The sequence below is a fragment of the Silene latifolia genome, chromosome 7 (genome assembly GCF_048544455.1).
Source record: "Silene latifolia isolate original U9 population chromosome 7, ASM4854445v1, whole genome shotgun sequence".
NCBI lineage: Eukaryota > Viridiplantae > Streptophyta > Magnoliopsida > Caryophyllales > Caryophyllaceae > Silene > Silene latifolia.
This window is the reverse complement of record NC_133532.1, coordinates 16266115-16276090: the sequence shown is the minus strand read 5'-3', so window position 1 is coordinate 16276090 and position 9976 is coordinate 16266115.

The following is a 9976-nucleotide window of genomic DNA, read 5'->3' as shown; positions in this document are numbered from 1 at the left end:
TAGAGAATCGCATTTCATTGCGTAAAACGTACTCTTAGGTACTTGGTTGGAACGTCTAATTTGTATCTTTGGTATCCCTCACATTGTCCTTTTGAGCTTTTAGGATACTCGGATGCAGATGTAATACCTCGATTTTCTAAGTCTGTTACTCGACCGAATATGGCTTACTCGGCCGAGTAAGGGTGTCGTGTGTTTCTGGACAGTTTACTGCCCAGGAATACTCAGCCAAGTACAGGATACTCGGCCGAGTATACTCGATACTCGACCGAGTATCCGGTCTGACGGGTAATATTTCTCGCGGTTGATTTAGAAAGGATTAGAGTTATATTAAGACGCGTTTTACAGTTTCTAATCATTTTACAAAACCTAAACTACACAACGTAACTCTAATCCTCTCCAAATCTCTCTCATTTACGTGGATTGTCCATGAGTCTAGTTCATCTTTCCTTGCGTCGATTGTGTCGGTAAGCCTTTGATTTCATCTCATTAATTTGTCTTTTAGGGTTTTGCCCTAATTTGTGATTTGGGGGTTTAGGGTTTGGTCATCATATGTGTGTTGATTGTGGATTATCGGTGTTGTAGGTGATGATGTGGTATTTGTTATGCATTTGTATGATTGATTGTAGCGTAGCGGATTGCGAAAAGGTAGGGTTTCGCTACTCAATTTACTGTTAATTGATTTAAGATTGTGATTGTACTGTGTATGATTGTTGTCTGCTGATCATCGGAGTGTTTGTGTGGTGGTGGTTGTGGAGATGTTGTGATGGTTGTGGTGGAGTCACTTGTGAGAGTGGCTTCACGCCCTAGTTCGCCCTCCGTGGAACCCATCACGGGAGGGGATGTGCACATTAAGGGACAGGGTTATCGCTCGTTGATGAGCGGGATTTAGGTGGGGGTTGGCTGTGGTCCCCCACTGGCGGCGAGGGCTACCTGTTGCGATGGGTAGTCTGGCAGGGCTACACACTTCGGTGTGTAGTCGGTTACTGTGTGAGATCAGGAGACCGGAGATGGTGGATGATCAGCTGGTTACTTATCGTACTTGTCTTATTTTAATTATGCAGTAACTGACCCCGTTGTGTTTTGTAAAATCTGTGGTGATCTATTCGGGGATGGTGAGCAGATTGTGACAGGTGATGCGCTTGTTGAGCTTGGGACAGTCATGGGAGAGTCACCATGCTGGATTAGTTATCACTGTCAAGAGTCTTAGCTGTCGTTTTATAGTTGCTAGCTTTTGGATATTACTTTTGTTGGGTTTTGAGACAATGTAACTTTCATAACTCTCGTAGTTTAATAAATGTGTTTGGACTGTTGCTTTTGATATGTATTAACCTCGAGCAACCGAGATGGTAACAACCTTTCATGCTAGGGTAGTCCTGGTAAGGTACCTTGGTATGAGGGGGCGTTACAAAGTGGTATCAGAGCCGATGATTTCGGTACCTAAAACTAATGAACCCAATGAACTTAGGGAGTCTAAATAAAATGAACCCGGGGAGAGTTGTTTGGAGCTACCGCAAAGAATTGGGAGACGTTCCGAAGTCGCATTAAGGCCCTTACGATCTCAAGCCGGTCACATGGGGGGACTGTTGTGTGTCGAGTCATGTGTGTGTAGTACTTGTGGCATGAGTCTTATGCATGGTTGAATGAAATCACGGAGGAAGTGGAACACGATAGTAGTTGAAAGATGTATCAAAAACTTGTTGATGTTAAACTTTGAGCATGGAATTGTTGGCATGTTAAGTGTTTATTATGTGGCATTCAAAGGGGTAGTGGTACATGTGTATATGATCATGATGATGTTAATGTTTGGTTTGTTGGTAGTAGCATGTGATTAAGATCATGCGTCTATATATATGAATGTCGTGTATAATTTTCTTGTGGGTATGATAAAAGTTCACTTATGTACTGGTTTTTAGATGTATCGAGTTGTTAATGTTTGCTTTATTCATGTTCAAGTTGTTTTGTTTAGAAAATTTGATTTGTATGAAGATCGATTACGGAAGGGTTGTTTTAAAACTGTCATAAGTCGAGTTCTAGAAATGATATTGCTGTGATTCGAAGTTGAGGTGATAGCTTGTCTTCTTACGATTCTAACGATAGGTCGCACGCCCAGAATGACCAAGTAACGAGTGAGATATGACTGTTTTACGAAATTGGACGGTGATGAGAACTGCGCCGATACTCGATCGAGTAGGCCCTACTCGACCGAGTATCTTTCATACTCGACCGATTAATCCATATTCGGCCGAGTACTCTTTCTGTGATAATTTTGTTCAGCTTCTGGAGTCGTTAACTCGGCCGAGTAGTCCCATTACTCGACCGAGTATCCTGTACTCGACCTAGTGTACCATGTACTCTACCGAGTACCTCAGTGGACGGTCATTTTGAGTTGGTGGCTATGTTTTTACATTTGTTGTTAGTCGTAGGGTACGTGCACATGTTTATTATGGGTCTTAAAGCATTCTTTTATATATGTGACGGTCTTGATACCTAAGTTACCAAATGCTATGATAGGGAGAATGTCGGCTTATGAGGGATATGTGTTGGATAGGAAGGACATGAGTTATATGTGGTTGTGAGGGATAGTGGAAAAAGGAAAGGGAAGAATGATGAGCTAATCGAGGTAAAGAGCATGTTCTGTGAGATATGGTGAGTGATATAGTCGTGTGTTGAGTAATATAAAAGTAAGTGTTTATGGGCAAGAGTGATATAAGTGTAAAGAAATGTGAGAATGCAACGGTTGAGATGAGGGATGCAGATAGTGTTAAATTGGGATGTGTAAGGGTTTATGGAGGGAGACGGCTAGGATTGTGTTGGTTAAGGATATATGCGATGAAAGGTCGTTATAGAGGGATAGAAACGAATGGTGTATAGTGAGATCGAGTTATGCCGTGATGGGTAGATAGTAGTCGAGTTTGGGAATTTGGAATATAATGAGGTGAGCATAATGTGTAATTCTTTGGGCAATTAACGATATGAGGTGAATTTTTGGTTTTCTAGAGATACAAAAGGGAGATACGATTAATTGAAAAGTAACCGTTAGTGTGTGGACTTGATGGTGACAAGTGTGAATGAGTAGTATGATGAAAGAGGATCGGTGATAAGGAAGAATGAGAAGATATTTATATGAATTAATGGACTTTGAGTTGTGAAACAACAAGAAGGTAATCGGATAACAAAGAGTTAGGTAGAAGAAGGAAGGATATGAATTATTAGTTGGTATTATTGGATAGAAGTAAGTTGGGAGAACGTTGATCAAGGTTATGGGACATAAAAATAAGGAATCATGGAAAGGCACGATGACATCATGAGAGGCGGTGAGCTAATAGTTATATAGGAGTTTAGGACGACATGTTAGCCGTGAGTTTCGAGGTATTAAGGGAGTAAGAAGCTAAGATGGCAGAGTGTTTGCATGATATGAGATTTTGGTGGATAGTTAGGTGACGATACAATAAAGGATATAATTGAAAATAATGATGAGGTAAATTTTGTTGATGGATTTGATGTTCGTTATTTGGGATGACAACCAAAAGAGGAAATGGATTGTTATATAAAGAAGTGATTGTGAGATAACGGCCACATGAAGGATGGTGGTGTCGTAGTGTTGTCACTAGTGGTTGAGGATGATGTTACATTAAGGAAGTTAGTTGTTCTAATGAGATTGATTTTGTGGAGACTGATTGGTATGTATGGGTGTGAGGGAGTATAAGATATGGATATATGAGGTGTTCGCTCGTAGTCGGGTACTGATGACATGTTACGTTCGCCGGGTGGTGATAATTGTGTGTATGGGAGGATATGTTGTGAAGGGCACCTGAGTTAAGTTCGGATGAGGGATACTCTTTATCAAGTGGTAACTTACGTAATCACAATTGGCTAGTTAAATTTGTTTATGGGTCCATGATATGTGTAAATGTTTGTGTGAGGTTCTGACCTCACGAGTAATGGTATGGTGTGAAAGTTGTAAGTCGTTATGTGTTGTTCTGTGTAGTTTGTTGCGTTGTGATCTAGTAGAACGGTCTTAAGAAAGTCTTCTGGTCTAGGAAGTTGTACGGAGTCTGTGTTATGATATTGTAAAAGTTGCGATGACTATCGATGTGGTTGTTGTGCACTGTGCACGGTAATTCGTGTTGTGATACGAGTATTTTTTTTTCGTGTTGTCATAGATTATTGTTTGTTTACCGCTATTTCCTATCAGTATCTGTCGGGGCATATAGACCGCTGTTTTGTTTCCCGATGTTTCTTACCAGTGTCGGCTTGGGAGTGATAATAGAGTATGATATGAAAAAGAGTTGGGTATGGTTCTGTTGTTGTCATGGTATAGTAATATTCTGTTAATGGGACACAGTTGTGAGAGGCTGTTAGAGTACTTTTAATCTTTTTTTAGATAAGGCGTTGGTGGACATAGTTGTGGCAAGAGAATTGTGGAACATGTGTGGTATGAACTGGAAACTACAGGTGGTTTAGCACCTTTTCTTGGGACAGTGAGTACGGAGTTTTGGGACTTAGTATCATGTCAAGTTAAGGGTGTGTTTTGTGGTAATAAAAGAGATGAACTTGAGAAGCTAATGTGAATATGTGTAATATTTTGTGGATTGTGAGCTAAGATCGTGGAGATGAGTGTATAAGTATATAGAAGTATGTTGTTTTCCGGTAATGTGGAAGAGATGGAGTGGTGGTTATACTGAGGATTTTATGATATAGATTATGTGAGTACAGAATAATTGGAGACACGAGAACTGTTAGAGAAATAGAGCCCTGGATATAGGAATGGTTGTAGGTCTTGAGGTTATAGTGGGTGATCGTGGACATGCGATGGTAATGAGGTTTGTGGGAGGTATAGCAAAGGACCTAGGATTAGTGAGTTACGAAGACGTAACATTTATTTTAAGAGGAGTAGAAAGGGAAAAGAGAGTTTGATGGCTGTACATGTTATAGTACAATTGGAAGTTTGAGTGTTGGTGTAGAGTAAAGGATGGATTCGTGTTGTGGTTGATTTTATTACAGGTAATGGCAGTGCTCGTAGTAGCATGATGTTTAGGAGTGTGAGTAAACTTCGATAGTGTAACGGATTGTGTGATGATGTTTATGTGTGTGAGTAAACTTCGAGGACGAAGTTCGTTTTAAGGGTGGTAGAATGTAACATTCCGTTTTGATGGTTGATCTTGTCCGGTGGATTGTCTTGGTAATTGAGGGTGATAATAACCGTCATGTAAGTAAGACAGAGTTGGCAACACTTATGTTGTGGGTATCCGATAGTACTATGGAGTTAGCATTGAGAGATTATGCTGTAGTCGAGACGATATCGTGAGCCTTATGGTGGGAGTAACTGTGGTTGGTGGAGTTAATGTTAGGTGTTCATGTTTTATAGGTTGGGTTGGAACTTTGGGGACGAAGTTCTTTTTAAGGAGGGAAGACTGTAATACCTCGATTTTCTAAGTCTGTTACTCGGCCGAATATGGTTTACTCGGCCGAGTAAGGGTGTCGTGTGTTTCTGGGACAGTTTACTGCCCAGGAATACTCGGCCGAGTATGGGAATACTCGACCGAGTAGAGGATACTCGGCCGAGTATACTCGATACTCGACCGAGTATCCGGCCTGACGGGTAATATTTCTCGCGGTTGATTTAGAAAGGATTAGAGTTATATTAAGACGCGTTTTACAGTTTCTAATCATTTTTACAAAACCTAAACTACACAACGTAACTTTAATCCTCTCCAAATCACTCTCTCTCATTTGCGTGGATTGTTCGTGAGTCTAGTTCATCTTTCCTTGTGTCGATTGTGTCGGTAAGCCTTTGATTTCATGAGTCTCATTAATTTGTCTTTTAGGGTTTTGCCCTAATTTGTGATTTGGGGGTTTAGGGTTTGGTCATCATATGTGTGTTGATTGTGGATTATCGGTGTTCTAGGTGACGATGTGGTATTTGTTATGCATTTGTATGATTGATTGCAGCGTAGCGGATTGCAAAAAGGTAGGGTTTCCCTACTCAATTTACTGTTAATTGATTTAAGATTATGATTGTACTGTGTATGATTGTTGTCTGCTGATCATCGGAGTGTTGGTGTGGTGGTGGTTGTGGAGATGTTGTGATGGTTGTGGTGGAGTCACTTGCGGGAGTGGCTTCACGCCCTAGTTCGCCCTCCGTGGAGCCCGTCACGGGAGGGGATGTGCACATTAAGGGACAGGGTTATCGCTCGTTGATGAGCGGGATTTAGGTGGGGATTGGATGCGGTCCCCCACTGGCGGCGAGGGCTACCTGTTGCGATGGGTAGTCTGGCAGGGCTACACACTTCGGTGTATAGTCGGTTACTCTGTGAGATCGGGAAACCGGAGATGGTGGATGATCAGCTGGTTACTTATCGTACTTGTCTTATTTTAATTATGCAGTAACTGACCCCGTTGTGTTTTGTAAAATCTGTGGTGATCCATTCGGGGATGGTGAGCAGATTATGACAGGTGATGCGCTTGTTGAGCTTGGGACAGTCATGGGAGAGTCACCACGCTGGATTAGTTATCACTGTCAAGAGTCTTAGCTGTCGTTTTGTAGTTGCTAGCTTTTGGATATTACTTTTGTTGGGTTTTGAGACAATGTAACTTTCATAACTCTCGTACTTTAAGAAATGTGTTTGGACTGTTGCTTTTGATATGTACTAACCTCGAGTAACCGACATGGTAACAACCTTTCATGCTAGGGTAGTCCTGGTAAGGTACCTTGGTATGAGAGGGTGTTACACTTGTGTTGGGTACTTTGCTTCAAAAGTCAATCGACTTCTGGAAAAATTGATAAGTTCCATTAGTAAACGTCTTGAGTTTGGCGGAACGTATTTTGATGAGCATGAACTCACTACGGTGAGAAGGCTCAATCTGAACTCTTATCCGCGATTTCCAGAACTTGTATTAACTTGCGGAATGGCTAAGCATATAAATCCTGATATGCTAGCAATCACGTTTGAAGAAGGTGCGCACAAGATACAAGTTTTGAAAACAACCAGTGGCAGAGCGTAAAGGCTCACCAAAATGCGTTGATAGTGACACTAGGAAGCCAAATGCAAGTATGAATTTATATACAAAAGTTCAAATAAGAATAATAGGTATAGAGAGCATACAAATTCAAAATTTATAGTCTGTTTAGTTTATCAATGATCTATTTAGAAATTGTACTACTTTTTAGTATTATTATCAGCTTAATCACATTAAAATGAAAATAGTTATTATGACGTTGTGGCATGCCTCGAGTGTATGCGCTTATTAGTCTTGGTTTAAATTGGAGGTTGTGAGTAACAATGTACTGAAAGCACCCGCTCATAGAGTGCTTGTGAACTCTCAAAGGGGACGTACATTAATTTGTTATGCCATAGCCCCAAGTAATTTGTCCTACGTGGAACCTGCTGCCATTGGGCGCCCAGGAGCAGAACCCAAGCACTACAGAAACTATCATTATTATGATTATCTTGAGATACACATGTTGAATTATATAGATACATCCTCACTTTTATTGGTAATTTGAACTGTAATTTGCTGCAAGTTGTGATTAATATAAAATTATATTTAAGGAAAATAATCAGCTCACTTTATCGCGGTAATTTGTTACAATTTGTGTGATCATCTAAAATTAAAATTTGGGAGAAAAACTCCTCAATTAGATAAAAGTCATTTGATAAATCAAATTGTTAGAGTAGCCGTTGAAATTATATCTTTTAATAGAATAACGGGAATATAAAATATATCTTCACTAAAGTTGAACAAGAAATAATAATGTAGCTGAACAGTAAACTTGTATGAAGAAATTAAATGTTTACGAAAAAAGATTGGAGGGCATTTATTTTTCGCTCTTACATAGTATATAGTATATAGTATATAGTATATAGTATATAGTATATAGTATATATAAGTTTAAACTTGTCAAAGCATGGTATATATTAGGTTGAAAGATATTTAAAGTGGTTGATGGACATGGCTGAAATATTAGCATGTCATATAAGTGGTAGATTATCTTGTAGATGATCAATTAGCTCAAGTATTGACTAATCCTAATAATTATTTCTATTCTCTCGTGGAAATAATGACTCATCTTAACCCACGTGTTGAACGCAGGCGGAACAACCCCGACTATTTCACTCAAAGCTACAAACTGCTACCACATGAAAGGCGCCTTCAAATAAAATTGGCCCCCTCTGCCTCCCAATTTCACGTAAGCTTTTTTACCAGTAAAATAATAATGTTGATATGTGTTTCAATGCATATAGGCCAATTCACACGCCTATTATTCTACGAGCACGAGTCTAGAGGGTTAGTTAATACATGCTAACTATTTTTCGTATTGATTTTTGGGCCTCATGTTTGGGAATTCGTTTCAAATGTTCGATCAGTTAAAGAGAGACTACTAGACCTTATCTGTCAAGGCCTTGGCCTGGAACCAAACTATTTTGCAGCTGGGGATTAAATGAGTCGTCTCTTTTTGTGGTATACACATATCCACGATGTCGACAACCGACCTGGGCATATGGAATGGCTCCCCACGAGGACCCGAACCTACTGACAATCTCAATACAAGGGGTACCAATGGGCTCCAAATTTGGCAAGACGACGAATAGAAACTCGTGGCGCCTGCTAGTAATGCCCTAGTAGTTACAATGGGGCGGAAAATAGAGATTGTGACTCACGGGATACTAAAGGCGGCCGAGCATTGAGTCGTCATAAACTCCAAAAGAAATTGGACAAGTCTTTCCTTTTTCACATGCCCTAGGGATAGATGTATTGTGGAACCCGCGGGCAACCTGTCACTGGATAATCCTTACCAAGGTTTCTAGTATAGAAAGTTTATTGCGATGCATCTCCATACCAATAGAAACCCATCTTTCATTTTACCAGATTTTGCTGTCACAGAGTTTTTTTCTCCGTGAGAAAAAATGTAGTAAATTGGAAGATGTGTTTCTATTCATGTGGATATGCCTCTCAATAAACTCCCTACACTGGAAACCTCGGTAAGACTATCCATTTGTAGGTTGCCGTCGGGTTCCACAATACATCCATTCCTAGGGCGTGTGAAAAAGGAAAGACTTGTCCGATTTCTTTCGGAGTTTATGACGACTCGATGCTTGGTCACCTTTAGTATTGTACGAGTCACGATCTCCAGTTGACGCCCCACGGTAACCAGTAGGGCATTACTAGAAGGCACCAGAAGTTTCCATTCCCCGTCTTGCCAAATTTGGAGCCCATTGGCACCCCCTTGTATTGAGATTCTCAGTAGGTTCGGGTCCTTGTGGGGAGCCATTCCATATTCCCAGGTCGATTGTGGGCATCGTGGATATCTGTTTACCACAACAGCAGACGACTGTGGACGCGGGCCCACGGGGGCGCTTGGGAAAACAAGCGTTTGCATTTGTGGAGTCGCCACCAATTTATTGTGGAAAATTGGAAACCGTTCGAATACTTCGTGCCATGTCAAGACACATAGTAGTGACATGAACACCAAGAATTCGTTACCCTTAGCATTCTATGTCTAGAATGACTCTCGTGGATGCCAATGAACACGGATGTTCACAGAGATCTGGAGTAAGGGGTGAGGGTACGTATTAGGAAGCTCTTTTGATCGAACACCTAATCCCGCCCGCCTCGATAGCGGCCTCTACTAATGATTAGGGAAATTGTCTATACTCGATATATCGCCGATTATATGCATGCAATGCAACATCCAATGTTTTATCCTAGCATGTGAGAATTAATACTAAGTCGGTTAACAAGTAGTTTAATCATACAATTGGGTCAAAGTAGGAATTTAAGATCGATTACATGTGAAAGCATACAAGCAATACAATAAAAGAAATACAATAAAAATACAACAAAGAAAATTACAATAATTACAATGGATTTATTGATTTATGTCGAAAATACATCTAAAACGGATAATTTTAGAAAGAATAAATAAAGAAATAAACGAACAGTAATTAGGGTGATAATACGATTAATAATTAAT